We start from the raw sequence: 13224 nt of genomic DNA, 5'->3' as shown, positions 1-13224 counted from the left end.
TTATCCTTTCTATATCTACAATTATTTACAACTATTTACATAAAACTTTATATCTAGATCCTTATCGTTATTTCCTGTGATAGCGCAATTTAGGACTTATTAACAAACGAGTGAGCGAACCAAAGAAAGCGAGAGTGCAAGCGAGAGAGATAGCATGAGAATGTAAGCGCATTTTAGTCTACTTAACTCTTACATTACCATTACTTACAATCTTTACGCTTTTAATCTAAGCGACTTCCGATTCCCTTTTCTTTCCTTTTTATACTGTGTGGATACGACGTCAATTCATTCAGTTTTACTGTGGAAAGACTTTCAAGACGTGCGAGCAGTTTGTGTCGCATGCGTGACACTCAAGATGTGCGAGTGTTATGAGCCTCAATTCCCTGGCGGTCGGAATGAACGCAGAGGGTACACTACAGCCGACCCTTATCGTATCCCTATAGTATTTTTTCTGTATCATGGAATAAAAACTAAAAGGAAAGAGCAAGCTGAACATTTTAATTCTTCATTTTGGACTCTACGTTAAGATTGCTGTTAGAAGGTCACGAACTAATTGCAATAGTTTTTTTTGCAGCGTTAAAAAATTTTAAAATGTCAAAACTCCTGCTGAAGGCGATCTTAAAGCGCATCCATAGTCGCTTAAGTAGTATGCTGATACTGAAAGAATGTGAGCTTGAAGTCGCCTTCAGCCTATGTTAATTTTTGAAGGCTGCAAAAAAACGATTGCAATTATTCCGTGACCGTCTCACGGAAACTTAACGTAAAATCCGAATTGCAATAAATTAAAGGTTTATCTAATTTCTTTTTTTTGTAGTTATTGTTGCATGATGATGAAAACATACTGTAGAGATACGTGATCAAAAACACGCACTTTGCAAAGTGCGTGAATTTGCTTTTTGTAACATTACTGTCTATCTTTCAATAATTATTTGAGTCAACAAAATATTTACTGATCATTGCGTAAATATTTTTTAATAAAGGTATGTGCTGATAATTTTAACTAATGGCACAAAACGATCCCGGAACATGTAAAATTTCCGCGACATGGGTCTCGTCTCGCTAGACACGTGTGTTTACTTAAATTCTAGGAACGGAAGATAAGAAATAGATAAATAATATAGGGGTTTTCCATGAATAGTATACTGATGCATGGTTAAAGGAGTTTAGTAGAATTTATAGCGCTATATTTAAAGTAGAACTAACGGTTTCTTAGATTTTAGACTAGTGATGAAAGAATAATTAACTTTTATGATTCTACTCTAATGACTTCAATTAGATAACAATGAGTAAGATATAAATTAAATATAAAAAATGTACTCTAGTTTGTTTCTAATATGATACGATGAGGATAAATGAGTGAAACACATGCAGTACATATAGAATATGAAAATGTTTTTATTAAAAATATTAACAATAAAAATAGGAATATCAAAAATAGCAATATAAATAAAAGTGAAATTAATAATTAAATATTTATATACATTTTTATAATTAAGGAGTAAATCATATAACAAAAAATAACAAGAAATCGAACAAATTTACAAAACATGCGGAAAAATAGATTTGTAAGTTGGAGGAGGATCGAAAGGAAAGTCGTCATAAGAGGGTAAAGCTGGGACAGGACTAGGTTCAGGAACAAATATACAGCGGGATGTGGAAGGAAGTGACTCTTCTATGTTTGTTTGGCTTGAAATGGGATAATGAGATGAAACGTGGTGCGTGTATGGATGAGTCTGAAACTGACTTCGTTTTTCAGTTCTAACTCTCTGAGCTAGTGTCAAGCTGGTTGACTCACTCCATACCTCTACGTCACCACCATCATCATCATCACTGTCATACATGATGTTCGAGCAATCGCTAATGTATTCATCGTTGTCCAGAGATGGAGAGTATTCTCTAATGGGGATATTACTGGTGCAATCTGTGCAATAAAAAAAATAAGATTGAAATCGGTGTCATTTATCATTAAATTAATTCATGCATACTTTTTTCAACTCTAAACATATGAATCATAACGATCTTTAGGGTGGTGAATACCGAAAGTAATAAATAAATAAATAATTCAATTAATATCTAAAAACCGTTTTATTTAGTCGGATTTGTATCCATATGGTAAAGAATCATAATTCTCTATCCTATGTCTTTTCATATTCAATACCCGACATTATTTGTCTCATTTGCGTCACTATCTGATGCACGAGCTATATAAGCATACAATCTTGGCCCGCCTGAAACGAAGGAGTGTATATAGGCACCTTCTCCATAATCTTTTTCCGATTCATCGATCAAGTCGCCCAAAAGTGAAACTACAGGTGTGGTGTACTCATCTGGGGTTCCGCGAGTGACATATATGCACGAATCTCTGTCATAATATAATACACGAGGATCTAGCCTTTCTAAACACTCGTACAGTTTTAATCATGTCTGAGCAGTGGTGTACGTTGCGATGACAACATTTGTATTTGTAAATTATTACGCTGACAAACTTACCCCAGAAAGAGTTAAGACACAGTTTCGTCACGGAACGCAACCCCAGATTCTTTATAATTTTATCCCGAGCAAGCCTAATACCCTCCGCCAACTCGTACTGGCGAATGTATTCAAGCTTTGAAGCCTCATCAATGCAATGTGATGGTTAACCACTTGCCTCCTGTTTAATCTCATATTGCACTACTTCATATTGCCAGATTTCAGAGATATCAAAAATTTTGTAGCCCAATTGTAAAGCTTTTTTAAATTCATCCGAAACCAATGTACCTTCAAACACACGCTGTGACTCATCTTCGTGCGAACACTCACCCTGTTCCAGAGTTTCACAGCACGTGCGACAGATTGAAAACATGAGTTTCTCGTGTAAGCGAACCATCAAAAGAGGATGATAAAGCCTCAGTGCAGGTAAAACTGTACAATGTACTAAACCCTCGACATTTGTGAGATCATAATCTCGACTTGTAAATTTCATACAGTCTTCTGACCCGACATGTACAGTTGGGTGACCTACAGGGAATTTTCCTACTTTTGAGATGTATGGACCGTGCACGTGTCTTTTCATATCGGTTATTAATGGTTTCTCCAGTATTTCTAAGTTTTTTTGTCTCTACCAATGAGATAACAGAGCTTACAGCCCTTCTAGAAACAACCATAAAACTCAAATAAGCAACGAGTACTCGATGCTACATCTCCAAAAAAAACTATCTACTATAGGGCCTTCTTTAAGACGATGCTCTCGAGCTTCACCAGCGTGGAGGATAATAATATTTAGATTTCGCTCCACAGATAACAGCCACTCAACCCCAGCCTTGGATTGGGTATCACCCCACCTATAACCACCTCTCGGAATTATGCCAATAATATTTTCGCGTAAATAGTGCTTCCGAAAGAATCGATTGCAAGCCGATGCAATCTCAGGGACTTCTGTAAAAGGACAAATATTTCCACACTCCATGAATATTTTCCATAATGCAATACATGCACAACGTAAAATATCTCCATCGTTCTTACAATATGAAACAAGCTCTTCCCAAAAATTAAATTGATACTGTAGATCAACACTTTGCTTCTCGTACCAATTTAAGAAATCTTTTCGAGCTTTTTTCGACATTGTACCCGGTGAATAAAATTTAATTGCTGGCAGATTTCCATAATAATTTTTATTTTTCGGGCAATTAAAAAGATGCGGAAATGTTCCTGTTTTCGACTATTCTCTCTGGTTCAAACGATGACGGGAGTGCACTAAGAGGTAACTGAAAATAATTTAAACTTTCTATAAAAGTTGTGTACTTTACGGTCATTGAGATAATTATTGTACCTGATAAAATAAGATCTGGATCGGTTTTTTCACAATTTTTATGTTCTGTTAAATGTTTCAACATAAACTGCGCGTCAAAACCTTTAGAATTATGGTCTATAAAAATTATTTTTTTTAAATTTTACTATCAGGCGAAGAGTGAAGTTTACAAAGTCACGTACGAGATTGTCACCAGCAACCACAAAATTCGCGAATCAACCCGCACTGTTCACATAGTTTATTTATATCCAGTTTAGTTATACGCCACGAGCAGACATGCTGAGCTACGCAATGATTAACATGTTCGTTCACCGACTCATTACCCTCGACCGTTTTGTTCTGTTGGGTTTCAAGATCGCAGAAAATAAATATGACTGGTCCATTCGTTTTATTTAACCCTGAATCGTGACTTATGGGTTTCATGTAGCAATCATGATTAAATTCACGATTGCATCCACATATCCTACAGTAAGATTAATGACACTTGTGCTTTTTCTCCTTTGCTAGGTCGACCAGCTTCCAGAAGCGTCAGAATTTGACCAGAATTTTTTCTTTTATGTCGATTGAAACATTCTTCACTAAAAGAGAGACGCAAGCATTGTTTACAGTTACGCCCTACGGTATTTGCTTCATCCAGGGGTTTTTCGCATACCGGTTGGGGATAACAAGCCCTACATTTTTGCGAGCACCTACGGTTAATTATATTTTGGTAACCTTTGTTACAAGGTATACAAAAATTTCGATTAGAGGTCGCACCCGTCAAGTTTAAAATTGTATGATAATGATGACTGTCACTATCATACAAAGTATGTACACTGTACAAAGAGATTTGACCTCCTTCAATGAAATACCGGGTGCCATCGAACAAATGTGGGTATGTACCTTCACCGAAAGTTTTTAAATCAAAAACGAGAATGGTAATATGTTCACGCATGAGGTGTTTTTAAAATCTCTCAATTTCAAAAAAACTACATCTTTCTGGCGGTATTTCCACAAGCGCATTACGCGTCAATTCTCGTGCTAATACTGTCTGAAGTACAGAATGCTGTCTACGAACAGCTTGCATTTTTCATTTTTTCCCCATTTCTTAACTGATCGCGTTCTCTATAAATTTCACCTGAAACAATCGCCCAAAGGGAGACATAAGTTATCTCGGTTCTCTATCGTTAAAATTGATATTTTTTACTGTATATCTGGATAAAACCCCCAACCACTTGTGTAAAACTATCTCCGATGAATTTAATACCGATAAAATCGAGAGGGACAGAAGGTTTTATTAAATACTCAAAGAGCTCTTTAACTGCAGATTCCAGCCCTTAGATAGGGCAAACTTTTTCATTCGGATTATACCGGAAACGCAATTCTATCTCCGTACCATCTGGATTAAAACGCGGGTAATTTTTGGACACTTTGATTATAAACAAAAATTTAGAATTTTCGGGCATTTATCCACCCTGATTTGAAAGATTACTATGATAATTTGTTTTGACCCAAGAACTTAGTTTATCTAATAATAATAACATAATAATAATGGAGAGAAAATTACTAGTGTTATAAAAAAACATGAATTATCAACAACAAAATTTCAGTAAAACGTTTAAAGTAGCAATTTTATTAATTATTTTAACTAATTTATTTATTTATTTTTAATTATTTTCATTTAATAATTATTATAAATTATCATTTTTAAATTTAAGAATAGTTAATAATGATTAAATATTAATTAATTATTATTAATTGAAATTAATAATTAACAATAGATAATTAATTAATAATTATTAATAGTGGGACAAAATTCAGAATATTTTAGAAATGTCTTCACGAAATCTCTAAGACGTTTTTTGGCCCATGACTTTTAGACATCCTATGGAGGCTCTTAAGACGTCTAATGGCAGTTTAAAAACATTATGGGTCTTGTAGTCACCAGGGAGTGAGCAAAACACTTTAAAAGATTCTTAAAAATCCGTTTAAAATAAAAGAAGATGATCTACGAACCGATACTAAGAAAAACCTTGTAAGAGGCACAATTTTTGATAAAGGTAAAATAAATTTATCGTGATATTATAAGGAATAAATTTACTATAAATGATATTAAAATTTTAGAAATTGTTGTGTCCTAAGCTGATACAGTCTACTTTATACCTCATTTTTAATTAATTTAAGATTCGGTTTAAGATTTGATTAATGTAAATTTAAGATGAAGTCTTTGGACTCAAACTCTTAATATCATTTGATGTAATTTAACACCTATCCATTAAAAAAACATGTCCCATGCTTTAGAAATTAAATATTTTACAACTCACCGATTGGATAATCCCATTCCTCAAGTAAACTTTTTCTCGCCTCCATCATGAACTCATCGTCACTGTTATCATTCTCCTCCTCCTCCTCCTTCTCCTCTTGTCCTTCTTCTGCTTCTTGGTCTACATCTTCCTCGTCCTGCTCAACCCTCTCTTCCTGAGAACTGTGGTCACTGGTTGACATCTCCTGATTCAGCTCTTCATCGCCAGAAAACGTCTCGTCATCGTCCTCATCGTCAGCGTCCTCGTTATTAACACCGTTGTCAATTATATCACACTCATTGTCTTCGGTGTCACTATCACTCGCGCACAAATAAACAAACTAACAATCACCTTCACAAATGATACCTTGTCGTCATCAATGACGATAATGTCGGGACGCGATGGTGTTGCTGTGTCCACGGTCATTGCTGATGATGTAATAAAGGAACAGAAGGAGCTGAAGGCGACGTCTGATCGGTAATCCCATCGTTAGAGATTTCTCCAACTGCTAGAAAAAGATAATAAATATTATTATTTATATGGTACTAAGGCTACAAACATAATGAAAAATAAAAAAATATTAAAAAAAAAGTAATTATCTTGACTTACCAGCTGTAAAATATTCTCGAAGTGATTCGAGTTGGCCTTGACGTTTGATGCACTCGGCTTTTCTGTCCAACACTAGTTCCCGCACAATTGTATTGTCGCCAACTAAATTTAGGACACGATCAATGCCGACACCATCGAGACAGGTCAGGAGAAACTTTAAAATGAATCTTAATTCGCATTCCTGCAAAGATGGTGACCCTCCACACATTCTAATAATGTTAGCAATTAGGCTTGCTGCAAATATTTTCTTGAAGTATTTTGTTTTAAGGAGATTTAAATTGTATGTGCTGGTTAGCTCTGACCTAGAGAAACTGTGCTTTTGCAGCAGAGCAAGGTGGCTATATAAAAACACCAAAGGTGCATGCTTTAGTGGGAGGATTAAGGCATTTACAAGAAACACCTATCATATTGAAAGAAATTCCGAAATAGTGGAAAATGTAGACACTTTTTGCATTTTGAGAATCCCTATTGGAAATGGCATTCTGACCAATTAGAAGCTTTGCCACTCATGGGAACCATCGTCCGAGTTTTTTCTCAAGTGATAAAATCTCAAAAATATGAGTAAAAGTGTTGGACAACAATAACCGCAGTCAAGTGATTCTTTAAAGAGGTTATATACACTGCAAATACATGACAATCTTTATTACGGTCGGTTCGTATAATGCAATACAAGTATCATGATCATAATTATCAGGGTGACCGTCTAGACTTGAATCAGGCCCGGGTGTGCACAACAGGTACCTAGAAAGACGGACTAACTATCTTGGAATAGATTTCTAGCCGTGCTTGCTATAAATATTTAGACACACAACTGTGGTGGAGTTTGCACACAAAATATACTATCCTGAGTGTTTTGACACCACCGCGAGGCGGTAGAGATTGTCTCTAAAATATCTGAGCTGCAGAGTACGGAAACCCTCTCTATTGAACCGTATTAAACTACTATCCAGGATAACAATCTCTTTCAATTAATACGGTGTAGTTAATGAAATCCACAGGAAAATTATGAATACTTTTAAGGAATATTTTTCATTTACATTATGTAAAGAAATTTCAGTGTATTTTTCATTTTTTATTCTAAACATTAATTATAAGTATTTCTATTCAGTGTAAAACATGATTTTTTCCCAATTATAAGTGTATAAATTAGATTAAAACGCATGCTTGGTATATATTCTTCCACCATGCGTTTCTCTCTCAAGAGAAAGTATTCTCATTGTATAAAAGCATATGACCTCATATCTACTCACCCCCACCCCCCATGCGAGTAAGTCAGCCATGTTTGAGCTATAAAAACTGTCGCGCGGGACACAACCGTCAGTTATACTCTGAATCTTAAACATATAACATGTCGCAGTCTCCACGTCAAACGATGGAGTCTACCGTCAACCAGAGTGAAGTCTCACAAGATTTTACTGTGAAAAATTTATTTTAAAAAACGAATTTGTCCTGCAGATATGTCATCATCTAAAAGTGTAACAGTGAAAAAAGTAAAATATACACCTCTTCAATCTCTGATTCTTTCAACAATATATTACTTGAATAAGTCTTCTTCGAAAAAGGTTATTCTTGGCTTGGAAATTCAAGCCGATGGATCGTTTACACCAGTTATATGTTTCTTGGAAAATAAGTCTCATGGAATATCCTTTAATCTTGATGAATGTCTCCAATTACAACAAAAATTCAAACTCCTTTGTTCCAGTTCGGAGGATTGATGCAACAGCAGTAATTCCGAGTCCCGTTCTTTACCGATTAAAATTGGCCATTATAACTTGTTTTTTACAACTTCGTATAATGCAAAAGCTATTTTAATCGAAAAGATTTCACAGAATACAGCCAAGACAACAGCAGCCACCGAAACAAATATCGAGACGCAAGTAAGAAATGAGAAATTCTGTGTCCCTAGTATTGTTCTTCAAGCAACAACATTTTAAGGCCTGATTAACATTGTCATAAATTCACATTTTGAACTTGTGTCGGGCAAAATAAAATGTATTTTAAATACTCAAATTACGAACAAAATGAAAGCTAATCTGTGTAAAATATTACAAAAAAAAAAGATTGATGCCTGTTAAAAAGTTTTTTGGTAGTTTCTGTCCACATATTCAATTTAAAAAATATGTCATACGTTTATAATAATTATTTTGTAGAAAAAAACATGTTTCATATTTAAAACCATAACTTGGGTAATATTTCAACAATAAGTTGTATGATCATACACACACACACACACACACACACACACACACATTTGTCATTATGTGAGCGTGTGTTCATTTTAAATGGAAATACAACAAGAGTTTATTAATCAAATTTTGAAAATTGTTATCTTAACAATTTTTCCGGAACTGATATAAAAATTCTTTTAACTAATATGATTCTTCTGTATTTTCCTAAACATTCCTTGTGTGCGAAAGTATATGAGATTAGGATCACAGCTCAGATAAGATAAAATACGATCTTGCGATCGGGTCTCAAGAGCAGCAGGTTGTAAATGCTTTTAGTTGTTAAGATTGAAAAGTGTTTGTGTGAGAAAACACACAATGAAGTATACGCTCTTTTCTCTATCTTTTAGTCATTTTTTTGAGATATTAATTGATGGGGATAAATGAGAATTATATTTTCACACCATCGGCCGATGCGGGGGTCTCAACGCGAGAGATCGCCTGATAATAATCTGATACAGGCGATCCGGGAAAGCAAAAAAAGCTTATATAGGTAAGTTCCACACCGGCCGCTCTTACGAGCTGATAAGTTTCTAGAAAATACTTTTTTTAACTATGTGATTTCACTATAAATGATGAACTATAGTGAATTATATATCAGTATAGAAAATTTACCGTCGTTGGCAACATCAGTTTACTGCTATGGTTTGCGGGCCAAGTGGTTGCGGAAAAACCTGTTTGGTCCAAAAAGTCTTGAACTATATCGATATCATGTGTGATACACATTGTGAACGCATTCACTTTTACTATTCAGAATGGCAGTCAGGTTATTCTGATTACGGTAAAACTACAGAATTTTGGGAAGGTTTAGCCAACCGACTGATTATCCTAGCCATAATAAATGTCTTAAGCTCATAATTATCCATGATCTTATGCGTGAGTCTTCAAACAATACAATTTTAGATCTTCTCATTAAAGGGAGTCACTACAAAAATCTTAGTGTTATCTTTATTTCGCCAAATTTATTTTATTAGGAACATGGGCAAAGAGATATATCGCTCAATACGAGTTTTATTGTTGTTTTTAAAAATTCTCGAGACCGAGCTAAATTTCAACCTCTTGCTCGACAAATATATCCAGAAAATCCTGATTTTTTACAAGAAACCTATCAGGGCGCAACATCTAAACCTCATGGTCTACCTTTATCTCGATTTAAAGCAGTCTACATCCGATAATTGTCGTTTTAGGAGAAATATCTTTCCAACTTACGGATTTTCATATGTGTACACACCTGTCAAAAATATAAAAGGAGGACTTCGAGTTTATGTGATACCAGTTGTACGTCTGTAATGGCGTCAAGTGCACGTAAACCCATTGGTGAAAAACACAGCAACATTGCATGCAATCTGTCGCCTCGATCGTAATCAATAAAAAGCGATTCTATGCACAGCTAATTAAAAACTCGTAAAATGTATATGCGAGTGTGCTCTTAATATTTTGGCAGGGAATATACCTTTAAAACACATGAAAATATTTTCAGCTCAGCTAATTTACGAGAGTAAATATCCCTTGTCAATTTAGCAATTATGGAACATTCGAAAAAGATGGTTCTGGTGCCGAGCGAGCAGGTGAAAAAATTTTTGCAACAAGGCTTCGGATCAGAGAATAATACTGTAAATACAAAAGGACACGCTTCTTCGATAAATGCTGTAGATAATATCTTCTCTGGTGCTAACTACAAAGTTCCCAATCATAAAAATACGATAAAAACTCCAGGTAGTATTATGACCAGGATCGAAGCTGAAATGAGCGAAATTTTACATTCTCCATTTTTAAAATATGAGTATGAAAAATGGAAAATGTATCAACAAGTCTTACAAAATTTATTATTTATTAGCCGGGAAACATGGAAACATAAAAAACCGAATAAAGTGCAGAATAATCAGAGAGATAAAAATGTAGGTGATCCAAGTAATTTTAATTATAATGATAATGAGGAGGGGGGAGATCATTTAAACAATATCGATGATATTATTGCCATTATTCCAAAAACTTTAAAAAATAAAGGAATTGTTTAACTCCAACGACTTTGTCAACCATATGAAATCGGCGGGGAGAGACCAGTTTGCCATGATCCTTCGTAAAATCGACGCCACGTAGAAGTACGAAGCGAGAAACACCTCGCAGCAGCACACGTTCGGCTAAAGCTCAAGGGTCGAGAACATGTAGTAGCCAGTGGAAAACAATGTTTCTGAAACCATGAAATTGTTAGAAGAAATATACTTTGACCCATCCCATAAAGCCTCTTACGCAGGTATTGAAACACTCGCAAACGCTGTGCGTGGTAGAGTCTCACGTGCAAAGGTGGTTGATTGGTTAAAATCTCAAGACTTATATAATCTACATATACCAATTTATTCACGTTTCAGAAAAATAAATTACGATATATCAAATATAGATGATTTATGGGAAACAGAATTAGTTGATTGAAAATATTTAAAAGATTCCAACGATGGATACCAGTATCTACTGGTGGTCATTAACGTGTTGAATCAATACGTGTGGGTTGAGACCCTTAAAGATAAATCTGCGAATGAAGTGAGAAGGGCTTTTGAAGTTATTCTCGAAGAAAGTGAAAATCGTTCTCCCGTCTGTCTTCAGAGTGATAGAGGCAAGGAATTTCTCGTTTTAAATGTTAAGGCTGCTACAGTCGAACGATTTAATCGTACACTAAAAGAACGTATGTGGTGCTATTTCACACATAGCAATACTCATTGTTACAGTGATGTTTTACATCAACATGTACAGAGCTATAATAATGCACGACATTCTAGTACAGGAATGCGACCATCAGAGGTAACTGAAAAATGCAGCACAAGCCCGATTAAATATTCAAAGAATGTATGGTAGAAAAATCTTGCATAGTTAAAAGCCTAAATATAAGATCTCCGATTACGTTCGGATCAGTAGAGAGAAAGCCGTCTTTGCGAAAGGTTATGTAGTCGGATGAATAGAAGCGGTTTTTAAGATAAAGCGAGTAACAAAGGGTCATTGAAAGTTGCCATATGTTTAGAAATTACAAGATCTGACTAGTGAGGATATGGATGGAGTTTTATACGAGAGAGAAATAGCGGGTGTGAAGAAAGATACTGATATTAATGAGACCGAATTTATAATTGAAGGAGTGATACGTAGTAAGGGGAAAGGTTTTAAAAAACAATTACTTGTCAAGTGGATGGGTTAGTCTAATAAATTCAAATCCTGGGTACCTGACACAGATCTAAAAAATTTACAATGAAGAACGATCAATTTCACCTAATTTTACCGAGAAATAGCAGTATGAAGTATTTCCCGGTCAATACTACGACTCGGTTTCCAACGCAACTACTGCACGAAATTCGTTCACAGGGTCTTTGGGCTGTTGGTCTCACAGAAATTCAATTTTCTAGAACATTTCTTCATATAAGACACAATATGGCTGATCGAATGGAAAATCGCATAGCCCTAATGACAAATGTGTCAAATAGTAGTAGTAGTATGTTTTACAAGAAAAATGAAGAAAGTTATGAGAGAGAAACGAAAGAAATGAAAATTGATGGTGAAGATTTACTTCTTACATAATCGCTTTCCTACATTCTTAAGGAGGACGCCGAGTTGTTTGAGCTTAATGACAATGCTATTAGAGCTAAATATACAGAAGGCATGTTGACCAGTAAATGGTTAAGGCCCATTGTCTCCGAATTTCGACCTGGTGTGTACCCACAGGTAAACGATCTCGTCGGAGCGATTAACCAGACCCCGATTGCTCGAGAACACGTGGGCTTCATTTTCACAACAATTTATATCAGATAATTCTCATTATGCTAATCACCCTCCATGTCCGGCTCGTGGTTTACCTGAGAAAATCTTTGTTTATTGCGATATTCGCGAACCTCATATTACAAGGGATGTACAAACACCACTTTTACATATTATTCCTGTCGAACACGGATAATGAGTTATTATGTAGATTACTACACAACCCAAATCGGTGTACCTTATCAGAGAGGTCATGAAATCGGAAGCTTTCTAGGTGGTCTTTTTCGACGTGTGTTGTCTATATTAGCACGAGGTGCACGTACAGTTCGAAAGGGGGCACTCCGAACAGGTGAAACTCGTCAAAAATTAAAAAGAAAAGCTTTCGACAAATCGATAATCTTATGAGTGGATCGGGTTATAAATTTGGGGTAAAAAATTTCGGACCTCAGTTGTCCGGAGTTCGTGGCCTTGAGAGTATCATACAGCTTAGAAAAGAGAGTAAACGTGGAAAAAAAGCAAAGAGACTTAGTACAACACGTAATTTAAAGAAGAACAAAAAGAAGAAGAAAGGAGTGAAAAATAC

General features: G+C 35.3%; 1 protein-coding gene across 10 annotated transcripts in view; it reads left to right on the top strand.

Annotated features, from left to right (window-relative positions):
- Nucleotides 1-13224, top strand: part of LOC117169108 (acetyl-CoA acetyltransferase, mitochondrial) — a 260337-nt gene that overhangs the window by 131005 nt on the left and 116108 nt on the right. Inside the window, exon 1 of one of the 10 annotated variants that reach the window (XM_033355266.1) lies at nucleotides 144-162. The exons of 8 other annotated variants lie outside the window; for them this stretch is intronic. The gene's annotated coding sequence lies outside the window, so the exon portion shown is untranslated. Of the gene's footprint in view, nucleotides 1-143; nucleotides 163-8392; nucleotides 8556-13224 lie in introns of those variants that run through there. One more of the 10 variants, XM_033355264.1, reaches the window with a different exon arrangement.

Source organism: Belonocnema kinseyi, chromosome 3 (assembly GCF_010883055.1).
Source record: "Belonocnema kinseyi isolate 2016_QV_RU_SX_M_011 chromosome 3, B_treatae_v1, whole genome shotgun sequence".
NCBI classification, from domain to species: domain Eukaryota; kingdom Metazoa; phylum Arthropoda; class Insecta; order Hymenoptera; family Cynipidae; genus Belonocnema; species Belonocnema kinseyi.
Note: the sequence above shows the minus strand (reverse complement) of the source record. Positions and strands in the feature narration are given on the sequence as shown.